This window comes from Mauremys reevesii, linkage group 15 (genome assembly GCF_016161935.1).
Source record: "Mauremys reevesii isolate NIE-2019 linkage group 15, ASM1616193v1, whole genome shotgun sequence".
NCBI lineage: Eukaryota > Metazoa > Chordata > Testudines > Geoemydidae > Mauremys > Mauremys reevesii.
The window spans coordinates 6,077,021-6,090,265 of NC_052637.1; the positions used below are offsets into that span (position 1 = coordinate 6,077,021).

General features: G+C 50.6%; 2 protein-coding genes across 2 annotated transcripts in view; both read right to left on the reverse strand.

Annotated features, from left to right (window-relative positions):
* LOC120383451 (E3 ubiquitin-protein ligase TRIM39-like) overlaps nt 1-7,012 on the reverse strand; it is a 40,387-nt gene extending 33,375 nt beyond the window's left edge. The window contains exon 1 of the mRNA XM_039501605.1: nt 6,964-7,012. The gene's annotated coding sequence lies outside the window, so the exon portion shown is untranslated. The remainder of the gene's footprint in view (nt 1-6,963) is intronic.
* The window catches only part of LOC120383937 (E3 ubiquitin-protein ligase TRIM39-like), a 961,691-nt gene that overhangs the window by 344,887 nt on the left and 603,559 nt on the right, over nt 1-13,245 (reverse strand). The window lies entirely within an intron of this gene.

The following is a 13,245-nucleotide window of genomic DNA, read 5'->3' on the forward strand; positions in this document are numbered from 1 at the left end:
AAAGAGGTCCCCAGCATGGACTGACCGGGAAGTCATGGATCTGATCGCTGTGTGGGGCAAGGAGTCTGTGCTCTCGGAGCTGCGCTCCAACAAGCGGAATGCAAAGACCTTCGAGAAGGTCTCCAAAGCCATGATAGACAAAGGATACAGCCGGGATGCGATGCAGTGCCGCGTGAAAGTCAAGGACCTGAGACAAGGTTACCAAAAAGTCAGAGCGGCAAACGGACGCTCCGGAGCACAGCCCCAGACATGCCGCTTCTACGAGGCACTGCATGCCATTCTCGGTGGGTCTGCCACCACTGCCCCACCAATGACCGTGGACTCTGAGGATGGCATAGTGTACCTGGACAGTTCCTCGGCGATGTTAGCTGATGGGGAAGATGAGGAAGGGTTTGTGGAGGACGGCGCAGGCGACAGCGAACACAATACCGCTTGCCCTGACAGCCAGGATCTCTTCATCACCTTCACAGAGATCCCCTACCAACCGTCCCCACCCGTTAACCCGGACTCAGAATCAGGGGAAGGATCAGGCAGTAAGTGCTACAAACATGGAAACATTTATTTTTTAAAAAACAGGTATAGAAAAAATAGAAATACTATATAAAAATTTTTCAATGTCAAACTATATAAAAAGTAGGTCCACACATATAGGGATTGATCAATAATCCTCTTGGGACAGTTCAACAAAGCTCTCAGAGAGGTGCTCGAAAAGCCTCTGCAGGAGGTTCCTGGGGAGAGGTGCCTTATTTGGTGCTCCGTGGAAGCACACTTTTCCGCGCCAGGCCATCCTAATGTAAAGGGGAATCATCGCCTCCACAAGCATGGCAGCATATGGTCCTGGTCTGTGCAGGGCTTCTCTTAGCATCCGCTCTCTCTGACTCCGAGTGACCCGCCTCAGGGTAATGTCGTTCTGGAAGTGCTGCATCTAATTAGGGCAATTAGTGTACTGTTACTATTGTGAATGGTAGACTTTTACTTTGCATAAGAATGACCCTCGCTTAACAGCCACGTGTTGGAGGCCACAGAGGAAAAGCATACAGTGATCTTTCCCGTGCACTGCCGGGAGGGGCTGGAAAAGGCTCAGACTTTATGCTTTCCAGATTGCCTTTAACGGGAGGGCACAGCTATCCATTAACTGTTAAGCAGACGCTACTGTAAGGCTTACCAGGACTGGCTGCTAGACGGATTCAGCTGTCCCTCCCCGCTTGGCATCTCTCCTGTGCAAGACCGCAACCACTGAAAGCGTATTCCGAAATCTCGAACTTGTCCTGAGATCTCGTGAGACTAGGTGCCCTGTATGGTCTTGTTCACAAAAACTGACTAGACTGTGTTCACTGTTCGCAAACATGTATCTGTTCAAGGAAATCACTTACTTTTTCCCATCACACAGCTTCGGCTCTTTCCCGGACTGCCCCGTCATCCACCTCGCAGAGGCTGGCTAACATTAGGTGGCGGAAAAAAAAGACTAGGGACGAGATGTTCGTGGAACTGATGGCCTGCTCCACAGCCGAGGCGGCAGAGCAGAGCCAGTGGAGGGAGACCCTATGTCAGCAGCATCACACACACATCGAACGGGAGGATAGGTGGCGGCAGGAAGACCAGCAGGCAACTCAAACGCTGCTTGGGCTAATGAGGGAGCAAACGGACACGCTCCGGCGCCTTGTAGATGTTCTGCAGGACCGCAGGCAGGAGGAGAGAGCCCCCCTGCACTGTATCTGCAACCGCCCTCCAACGCCAAGAAGTCCTGTCCCCCCCTCACCCAAAATTACAAGAAGGAGGGGCGGTAGGGGCCGTGAGAACTGTCACTGCACCACAGCAGAGCGCTAATGTACCAGACACCTCTCACGCTATAAATTTGTAGAAGCGCTTCCCTTACAGGATCACCCAGTCCCAAATCCAAGTTTCATCCCCCCACTGTGTAGTAGATTATTAAAAGCGGTTTGCTGTTATTCACTGTTTCCTTCACGTTTTTTGTGTAAGAAGACTTTGTGTGTAGGGGGGGGGGGATTTTTAATTGCACTGGATAGCCTACATTACCAGGGTACAGACTTGGGGGCAGGGTCAACTGCAGGGCACACACAGACTGCAGTCACTAGGCACCAGGGTCAGTCTGTGTGGTGTATGCTGCCCCGGTTCATTCGGTGATGTGTACGCTTGTCCAGGGTCCTAGAGCCTGCCATCCCCGAATGTTAAGGCAGGCTGCCCTTACCATGCACTTCCACCGTAGCCACGAGCCTCTCCGATGCCCTGAGCCCCAGCAAGAGCCCTCATCCATGGACAGATACTCACCCTTCCCCCACACCCCTCACCCCTTCCTACGCCCAAACCCACAGCCCACAGCCGTCATCCAAACCCCTATCCAAAGACGGCACCCCTCGCCCCTTCCTGCAAACCCACCCCTTCCTGCAAACCCACCCCTTCATGCACAACCACCTGCAACCGTCCCCCACCCCAGAGACCTATGTAGGAGCAGGAGGCTGTCATTCCTCTATTGTACAAGCGGTCTGTACATCAGTGCACACCGTACCCAGCACAGTATGCGTCCATGTTTCAACCCCTGAACAGAAATGCAAAGTAAAAGAAAGATTTATTAACAATTACTGTTCCGTTTAATTTGTTTTAAAACGTGTTTTGGAAGTGGGGGAAACTTGGAGAACGGGGTATGTAACCGCAGATCTCACTCAACACATAGAGACACAGGCCCAGGATCAGCTTCTCTTAAAATCAAGTGGAGAGTCATAGGTTACCCTGCTCTCCGAGGAAACTTGCTTTCAAAGCCTCCCGGATACACAGCGCTTCCCGCTGGGATATTCTTTCGGCACGGGTGTCTGGCTGAGCGTAAACAGCAGCCAGGCGATTTGCCTCAACCTCCCATCTGGCCAAAAAGGTCTCGCCCTTGCTCTCACAGAGATTGTGGAGCACACAGGAAGCAGCAATAACTACGGGGATATTCTTTTTGCTGATGTCCGAGCGAGTCAGTAAGCTCTGCCACCTTCCCTTGAGACGTCCGAAAGCACACTCCACCACCATTCTGCACTTGCTCAGCCGGAAGTTGAAGAGTTACTTCTCACTGTCCAAGGCGCCTGTATAGGGCTTCATGAGCCAGGGCATTAGCGGGTAGGCTGGGTCCCCGAGGATCACTGTAGGCATCTGCACATCCCCAACCGTTATTTTGTGGTCCGGGAAGAAAGTTCCTGCCTGGAGGCGTCTAAACAGACCAGAGTTCCTGAACACACGCGCGTCATGAACCTTGCCCACCCAGCCGACGAAGATGTTGGTAAAACGTCCCCTATGGTCCACCAGTGCTTGCAGCACCATTGAAAAGTAGCCCTTTTGGTTAATATACTGGCTGGCCTGGTGGGCTGGTGCAAGGATAGGGATGTGAGTCCCATCTATAGCCCCACCGCAGTTTCGGAATCCCATCGCGGCGAAGCCATCTATGACGACCTGGACGTTTCTGAGAGTCACTACCTTTGAGAGCAGTTGCTCAACAATTGCGTGGGCTACTTGCATCACAGCAACCCCCACGGTAGATTTGCCCACGCCAAAGTGGTTCGCTACTGACCGGTAGCTGTCTGGCGTTGCAAGTTTCCAGAGGGCTATGGCCACTCGCTTCTGCACACTCAGGGCTGCTCGCATCCGTGTGTCCTGGCGCTTCAGGGCAGGGGCCAGCAAGTTCAAGGAAAGTGCCCTTACGCATCCTGAAGTTTCGCAGCCACTCTGTTTCATTCCAGACCTGCAGCACTATGCGGTCCCACCAGTCCGTGCTTGTTTCCCGGGCCCAGAATCGCCGTTCCACACCATGAACTTGACCCATTGCCACCATGATCTCCACTGCGCGGCGTACCCTGCTTTGTGAGAGGTCTGCGCCACTCTCCTCACCGCTGCGGAGCCTCCTCGCCCGATTTCTCAGCAGCTGACTGTGGAAGAGGTGGACGATAAGGTGCGAGGAGTTGACAACGGCCATAAGTGCAGTGATGATCGCAGCGGGCTCCATGCTCGCAGTGCTGTGGCGTCCACGCTGTAACCAACCAGAGAAGGGTGCGAGTAGATTTCCCGCCGGCACTTTCATGGAGGAAGGGCGTGATTGACGGTTCGATGATGACAGTTACCCAAAACCACCCTCGACACATTTTTTCCCCCAGCAGGCATTGGGAGCTCTACCCAGCATTCCAATGGGCAGCGGGGACTGCGGGAACTGTGGGATAGCTTCCCACAGTGCACCGCTTCGAAAGTCGACGCCGGCCCCGTTAATGTGGACTCAGAAATTCGAATTAGTGTATTTACTGTGGATACACAAATTCGACTTCATAAGGTCGAATCCACAAATTCGACTTAAGTAGATTTGAAATAGTCTTGTAGTGTAGACAAGGCCTAAGGAGCAGTGACTTGACTTAGCTGATGCAGCCAGTCAGTAGCAGAGTTGCTCTCAAATGAGCTACAGACCAACAATTGTTCATAGTAATGGTCCAGCAAGTATTTTGGAAGAATTGGAATGTTAGAGAGGCTCATGAACTGCTCCGAGACAATGAATGGAGAGCAGCATCAACATTGGTCAAACATATCACTGGTTGTGACTTATTTGCTTGGTCATAAAAGAGAGCAACAAAGACCAGCGTTTCCTCCCTGTCAATAGCCCCCTCCTCAGCGAGTCAAGGTTGAGACTTTGAGGGGTGGGAGGCTAAGGGTTCTCATCAAATAGCCCAAAGAATGGTGCAGGTCACCACCGAGGGGATCACTCTTGGAGCACTATTCCAGTCTCACCTCTCTGTGAGGGTCTCCCACAACCCCCCTGGCCCCCGCTGCACACACAGAGCTCCTGGTGATGGGAGGAGAGCAGAGGAAAAGGACAAAGCAAGCAAGAAGAGAAAGGTAGGAGGGACAGAGGAAAAGGGAAAACAAAAAGGAGAAACCCCAATGTTCCCAGTGATTCTAAGGGACAAAGTCCTAGGTCAGAAATAAAATGTTGCCCCCACAGTCTAGTGTTTTCTTTTCCTAAAAATCAGCCAGTACCTGATGGATCAGACTGAACAGGTTCCAAACCTCTCCAAGGCTCTTACCTTCTATACAGGGACATCTGTTGTCTAGCAAAATAAAGAAAAGAAAAGGAGAAAACTCCAAAGAGGCTCCTCCTTGTGTTCACATATGTGAAAGTGAATTCTCTCTGTCCTCAAGGAGAGACCTCGAGAAGGAGACATTCAGAAGCAAAGCCACAGGGATCTCCAAGGTTGCCCCTGTCCTGCACCCCTGTCCTGCCTGGCAAATGTCAAGATCTCTCTGTGAGATCATCGCCTCCCCACCACCTTTGTCCAATAGGCTGAGGTCCTGCCAAAGGCCCTTGTGATGTCACTGCCACTCCCACCCCTCCCCTGCAGTGCTGATGTCCTGTCCCTGTCCAGCCACATTGGATGGTTGAGCTGCTTCCCCTGGATCACCCCACTCAATGACTCTTCATTGTGGGATGACACCGACTACATAGTAGAACATGAGAGGCTCTTCCCCAGGCCACAATCTGCTTTTCATAAGTTAGTAGACTTTATGGCCAGAAGGAACCATTAGAGCATTTAATCTGATCCCCTGCAAATCCTAAGGCCTCCTGTATGTCAGAAGAGCTGGGTTTTTCTTTTACTCAAACAGTTTCCAGAAAGGCATCTAGTCTTTATTAGAAGATATCAAGAGATGGGGAAGCCATCATTTCTCTTGGTAGTTTGTTCCAATGATGAATCACCCTCTTACAAATCTGGGTCTCATTGTCATTATACTTTTTCAGATTTCTGCTTCCATCCATGGGGGCTTGTCATGCCTGTCTCTGCTAGATAAAAGCTCTTTTATACTCAACATTTTCTCTCCATGAAGTCAAGCAACTCACCTCTCATTCTTCTTTTGTACATACTAAACAGATTGAGCTTTTTCAATGTTTCATTACAAGGCATCATCCCCATCACTCAATTATGAATCTTTTCTGTACCCTCTCCAATTTTTTTAACATAATATTCAAAATGTGGACACAAGAACTGGATTCAACATTCCAAGATCAGTCTTCCCAATGCTGGATCACTTCCCTTTCCATACTCACTACTCTATCCATCCAAGAATGGCTTTAACCTTTTTTTACCACAGTTTCACATGGACAGGTTATGTTGAGCAGCTCATCCAATATGGCCCCAAAATCCTTTTAAGGGTCACTGCTTTCCAGTGGACTGTCCCCCATTCTGTAGGGTGCCGCCTGACTCCTTTGTGACTGGAAGTATGGGTTTGCCTATGGCTTTATTAAAACCTAATTATTCAGTAAGTATTTTAGAAGAACTAGCCCATTAGAGAGAGAATCATGAATTACTCAGACAATGAATGGAGAAAAGCAGCAAGAGCAATCAAACACATATTTGGTTATGTCTTATTTCCTTGTTCTTAAAAGTGAGTAACAAGGACCTGAGTCTCCTCCCTCACAATAGCCCCATGCTCGCCCAATCAGCACTGAGACTCTGAGAATCAGAAAGCTGAGAGTTCTCACCAGATGTCCCAGGTCACCACTGGAGGGAGTCACTCTTAGAGCACTATTCCAGCCATATGTCTTTCCCGCAATGAGTGTTGGACAGCAACCCCACCCCTCCCCGTCCCCCACTCCACATGCACAGACAGGTCCTGGTGGTGAAAGAAGAGCAGGGGAAAAGGACAAAGATGCAAGAGAAGAAGAGAAAGGAGGGAGAGACAGGAAAAGGGAAAACAAACAGGAGAAACCCCAATGTCCCCAGTCATTCTCAGGGACAAAATCCTAGGTTGGAAATAAAATGCTGCCCCCACAATCTAGTGTTTTCCTTTCCTAAAAATCAGCCGGCCCCTGATTGATCAGCTTGAACAGGTTCCAAACCTCTTGGAAGCTCTTACCTTCTATACAGGGACGTCTGTTCTCTAGCAAAATCAAGAAAAGGAGAAAACTCCAAAGAGGGTCCTCCTTGCGCTCACGTATGTGAAAGTGAATTCTCTCTCAGTCCTAAAGGAGAAACCTCGAGAAGGAGACGTGCTGCAGCAAAGCCACAGGGATCTCCAAGGTTGCCCCTGTCCTGCACCCCTGTCCTGCCTGGCTGATGTCAAGATCTCTCTGTGAGATCATCGCCTCCCCACCACCTTTGTCTAATAGGCTGAGGTCCTGCCAAAGGCCCTTGTGATGTCACTGCCACACCCACCCCTCCCCTGCAGTGCTGATGTCCTGCCCCTGTCCAGCCACATTGGATGGTTGAGCTGCTTCCCCTGGATCACCCCACTCAATGACTCTTGTGGGAATGACACCGACTACACAGTAGAACACGAGATGCTCTTCCCCAGGCTACGCTCGGTTGTTCATAAATTAGCAGACTTTATGGACAGAAGAGAAAATTAGAGCATGTAATCTGACAGCCTGCATATCTCATGCTTTCTGTATAGCATAGTAGCTAGTTTTTGACTAAATACGTTCCAGAAAGGCATCTAGTCTTCATTAGAAGACATCAAGAAATGGACAATTCCCACCACTTCCCTTTCTAGTTTGTTCCTTTGGTGATTCATCCTCACTTTTGAATTTATGCCCTATTTCTAATATGAATTGGTCTCTTTTGAGTTTCCAGCCACTGGTCTTGTTATGCGTTTCTCTGCTAGATTAACGAGCCCTTTAATACCCGATATTTTCTCTCCATGAAGTCACTTCAACACTTCAGTGATGTCACCTCCCGATCTTTTTGATAATCTAAACAGGCTGAGCTCTTTCAATAGCTCACGAGCAGACATTTTTATCCAGCCCTCAAAACGTTTAATTGCTTTTTGCTGTACCATCTCCAATATTTCAAAATCTTTTTCAAAGGTGGACTCCAAAACTGGATGCAGTATTCCAGGATCAGTCTTACTGATGGTGTGTCACCTCCCTGTGCTACTCACTGCTCTTTTCCTACATCTAATGATGGCGTTAGCCCTGTTCACCACAGCATCACACTGGGTGCTCATGTTGAATGGCTTGCCCAGTATGGCCCCCAAATCCTCTTCACAGTTAGTGCTTTCCTGGATACACGTCCCCATGCTGTAGGTGTAGCCTGCATGCTTTGCTGCTAGGTATAGGACCTTTCATTTGGTTCTTTTCAAACTTGTTTTCTTTGAATGGGTCCAGCTTATCAAGGGATCCGATTGCTCTGTGTCACTGCCCTGTCCTCAGCATTAATTACCACTCTTCTAGTATTTTATCACCCACCAATGTTAGCGGCAATGACTTTATATTGTGTTGCAGTTCATTGATATTTATTTTCAAGAATGAGTCCTTGAGAGCCTCTTCATATCCCTAGTGCCCAGACCCTGCTCCGCAGAGCCCAGCGAGAAAAGGCCGCCCAGCCCAGCTGTTCCATAGGGGCTACGCACAGAACACACTTAGGAGCTGGTGTTATCCAGAGGTTCTGAACAACAGCTGGGGGTCATCAGCTTACAAAGACACTCTAGACCAGTAGCGTAGACAGGCCCCAAATGTATCTAAGTTTCCCGCCTTGCAAAATAGGAGAGAGAAAAACCAGAACCTTGATTAGCTTCATGTTATAGTTGTGGAAACTGAGGGACACAGAAGCAAAGAGATTCACTCATGGTCAAAAAGCCAGGAATAGAAAATGGCAGATCTGCTGATAGTCAGTCCTGGGCCCCAGCCGTGTTTATCCTGGCCTCTCTGCTTCAGCTCCAGTAACAACCAGAATAGAGGTTTTCTTCTTCTCCATGTTCTTTAACTTCACGTCACTGCAGAAGAAAGATTTTTTCTTACCGCCTGGCTCTAATGCATGGAGATGTCTTTTCAGAAGATGTGCTCTCGCTCAGTCACATTATAGGTTTTCTGGAGGAAGCACTCGGTGACGTTCTAGGGGCTGTGTTATACACACATTCTAGGGCTGAGCCGTCCCTCCCCACTGCTCCTTCTACTAGCTCTGGAGATGCCCCTCCCCCAACCCCCAGGGCATACGCCCAGGTGATGGCGACCCCCCCACCTGCCACTACATCATCTCCTCTGACCTCCGCCTACGCTACCACCTATAGCGGCCGGTTAAATCAAACACTTTGCATCTTTCCCCATGTAAAATACATCTGAAGTGTTTTAAAACATTGGCCAAGCTGATTGTTTATCATGTTCTGTATTTATTATTGCTGCACAATAAAGCCTCTAATCAGCTCTAACAAGTGCCCCTGTGAACTAATGGATGACATAGTGCAGCAACTACTTCTATTGTATTTATGCAAGTTTTCAATTGCAAAAGTTGGGCCTGAATTTATTTATGTCTGAAAGATACCAAAAGTTAGATTATGACTTTGTGGAAACATCAACTATTATAAAAACCACATTATAACGTTTACTTTGCTTACTATGTATGGGATTATAATTAAAATGTCATAGGAAAGATCCAAATGAGAACTCTAGCCTGTGTTCTTGCACACAGGTTGTTAACCCTGGGGATTGCGGGGAGCAGATTTAATTGGGCTCTATCCAGTACCACAGAAGCGATACCAGTATGTACTGACAGCTACAGATGATTTTTCAAAAGAGGTAGAATTTCCACTTAGAACTATGACAGCGCATGAGGGGGAGAAGAAGACATGTAACATTATATACCAACATGGCAGTGCAGAGCAGACACTGGCAGATCTAGGTTCTGAATTGAACAATGAGGTAACAGTTTTCATTGGGTGTTATTTTCACTATATGGTCAATTACACACTCATGGCCGTGTGACGGGGGCTGTTAGCAGCTACAGACTGAGCCCTTTGGAAGCCGGCACCCTGGTCACTGAGAGCACCCAGGCTACCTGCAGGGCCGTCCCTAGACATTCTGGTGCCCTAAGCAGCTGCCCCCCCCCGTGGGAGGGGGACCCCAGGCCTCCATGCAGGACGTGTCCCCAGGACTCTGTGGGGGGGTGCCCAATATCTGTGGGGCAGAAGCAAGCTTGGGGGGCAGAGGGGAAACCGCCCCCTGGCATAAGCCAGCGGAGTGGAGCAGATTGGGGCTTGGTCGCTCCACTTCCCTCTGCCTGGTGATTGCAGGACAGGCCCAACCCTGCACTCATGGGGTGGCAGGAAGTGGATTGACCTGGCCCCTGACCCCTCCTCTCTGCTCCCCTGACTCCCAGCCTTGGGACTTGGGGGGCTGGGGAGAACCACCCCCAAGCACTCACTGGCAGTGCAGCTGGGAGCTGGCAGAGCGGAGCAGGCTGGGGCTGGATCACTCTACTTCCTGCCGCCTGCTGAGTGCAGGACAGGTGTGATGTTATTGATTTAATCTGGGACCATATAGAACATGGTTGCAACCAAGGTCCTGTAGTGGCACCAAATCTTATGTAAAGGGGGTCATGTAAGGTGTCTAAAACCAGGTTATGGGTTGCTGGTTATGATTATGGTGTCTACATGTATGGATCATTTTGTAGTTGAAGTTATAAGTATTAGCTCTGTACTATCTGTATTTCAAATTTGTGCTGTGCTTCTAGTGGTGGTAGCTCTGCCTAGCCTGCTTAATGGCCCATTAAGGATCATCAGCTACACAATTGACCCATGGAGAGAAGGCAGATACACCTTGTAACTCAGCAAAGTGTGCAGGGACTTGCCCAGGTGACTCCAGACTCCATTTTGCTGTAAAGCCTATAAAAGGCTGATGCCTCATCTCCATCTGATCTTCAATCCTGCTTCTTACCTCTGGAGGAACTTTGCTACAAACTGAAGCTCTGCACAAAGGAGTGATCCCCCAGTGGGGGATGTTCTCCAGAGACTTGATGTAAACCTGCAGTTTACTCCATCACTGCTACAAGCCTGAACTAAGAACTTTGCCATTACTGTGTGTAATTGATTCCATTTAACCAGGGCCGGCTCCAGAGCCCAGCGGGGCAAGCACCCGCCTGGGGCGGCCCTTTCCCGGGGGGGCGGCAGGCTGGGCTGGCGGACCTGCCGCAGTCATGCCTGTGGGAGGTCCACCGGAGCCCCGGGAGCAGCGGACCTGCCGCAGGCATGACTGCGGAGGGGACGCTTGGCCGGCGGCTCCAGTGGACCTCCCGCAGGCATGCCTGCGGCAGCTCAACCAGAGCCGCCGGACCAGCGAACCGCCCGCAGCTGCGGGAGATCCAGCCGAGCCGCGCGACCAGCGGACCCTCCGCAGTCATGCCCGCGGGAGGTCCGCTGCTGCCACGGCTCGGGGGCGCCTCCCGGGCATGACTGCTTGGGGCGGCCAAATTTGTAGAGCCGCCCCTGCATTTAACCCATTCTAGCTCTCATCTCTACCTTTTTCCCTTTATGAATAAACCTTTAGATTCTAAAGGATTGGCAACAGCGTGATTTGTGGGTAAGATCTGATGTGTATATTGACCTGGGCCTGGGGCTTGATTCTTTGGAATTGAGAGAACCTTTTTCTTTTACTGGGGTGTTGGTTTTCATAACCATTCATCCCCATAACGAGTCGCACTGGTGGTGATACTGGGAGACTGGAGTGTCTAAGGAAATTGCTTGTGTGACTGTGGTTAGCCAGTGGGGTGAAACCGAAGTCCTTTTTGTCTGGCTGGTTTGGTTTGCCTTAGAGGTGGAAAAACCCCAGCTTAGGGCTGTAACTGCCCTGTTTGAGCAATTGGTCCTGAATTGGCACACTCGGTTGGGTCCCGCCAGAACCGCATTGTCACAACAGGCCTGACCGCTGCTGCAGTGCCCCGGATGTAGCTCAGGAGAAGGGGTGGAGTGAAGGCGGGGCTGGGGTGGAGCCGGGGTGGGAAGAGGCAGGGTGGGGGCAGGGGCTTTGGGGAAGAGGAGGGGTGGGGACAGAGTGGGGGTAGGAGGCAGCTTTCCTGGTTGGCTCAGCCGGCCGGGGGATCAGGCTGGCTTCTGGAGCAGCACACAGCTGCATAGGTGTGACAAAATGGGGGATTTGCTTATATTTTCATGGTTTTCCAATGGTTTGCATGCAGAGGGAGTGGGACACAGTGCCCCTGGGTGTTACTGATTTAACGAGGTGAGGGGAGAGGGAGTTTGTCGTTGCAGAGGACCGGAAAGGGAACTTGGGACCCCAGCCAATGGCCTGGAGGAGGGACACCCCAGAGATTGGTGACCTGACGACGCAGCCGGTTCTGGCCAGTGAGAGGACAATGGGCTGCGAAGAGAGGACTCCATGACCTAACCAGCCGGTTCCAGCCAGAGGAGGGCGGAGAGGAGAGGAGGCCAGACGACCCTGTTTACCTGGAAAGGAGACAATGGACAGAGGCAGGGCATGGGGCTGGTGATATCAGATGCCCAGCTGGGAAGCAGAGGGGCTCGGGGCTGGAGAGGGGGAGCAGGCAGAGTCCACCTGGATGCAGGGGAGACTGGGATGTGCTGTGCTGAGGGAGGCCAGGCCTGAGGGTCAGAGAGTTTCCTGTGCTGTATTCAATGCTCAATAAAGACTGCTGTTTTATGTTGGCTGAGAGTCACTCCAGTCTAGAGAAACGGGTTGCAGCATACCCTTTGGGGGGTGGAGGCCCTGGGGGGTCCAGAGCAAGTGGACTCCCCAAGGGGGCCCACAGCAGAGACAGACGTGCTAAGGCTCAGAGAGGTGCAGCTCCAGGAGATGGAGGGGCCAACCCTGAGAGAGAGTGGACCCCAGGGAAAAGGGCTGTCTCATTGGAAGGGGCACCCCCTATACACACGGACCGCACAGGGCCATGAGTGGGCACGACCTGTAAGTCTGTGACAGTTGGGCACCAGGAAATTTGGGGCAATTTGGTGCCCTATGCAGCTGAATAGTTTGCATATGGGTAAGGACGGCCCTGGCCACTGGGTGCAGTTAGAGTAGAAGGGACTGAGTAGTTTGGGTTTGGAAGGGCAGAGGGGATCACTTGCACCTGTATGGAGTCTGATGTGGTCACTAGCTCAGCGCTGAGAAGAAAGCAGCAGTATAAAAGGCTGAACCAGGGAGCAGGAAGGGGGCTCCTTGTAACTGCTGCTATGTTGTGATGCACCATAAAAAATCATAAAGATGCTTGGTGGAGGTTCCCTGGCAGACTGCCTGCTGCTTAAGTCACACAGAGGTCTGCCAGCCAGTGGTTGCAGGAACTGATGGGGGATTGTAGAAGAGATTTCTATCTATAGGAAGAGAGCATTTGTGTTTTCTTAATTGATGTGAGAAAAAGAAAGGAAGGGTCACATCTTGATTAACAATTATATGTAGCTAGAAAGTTAAGTCCCATGAATTAATGCTGACAGAAGTTCAAAGACTATTATATAATCATGTGTGAGTTAAGTTAA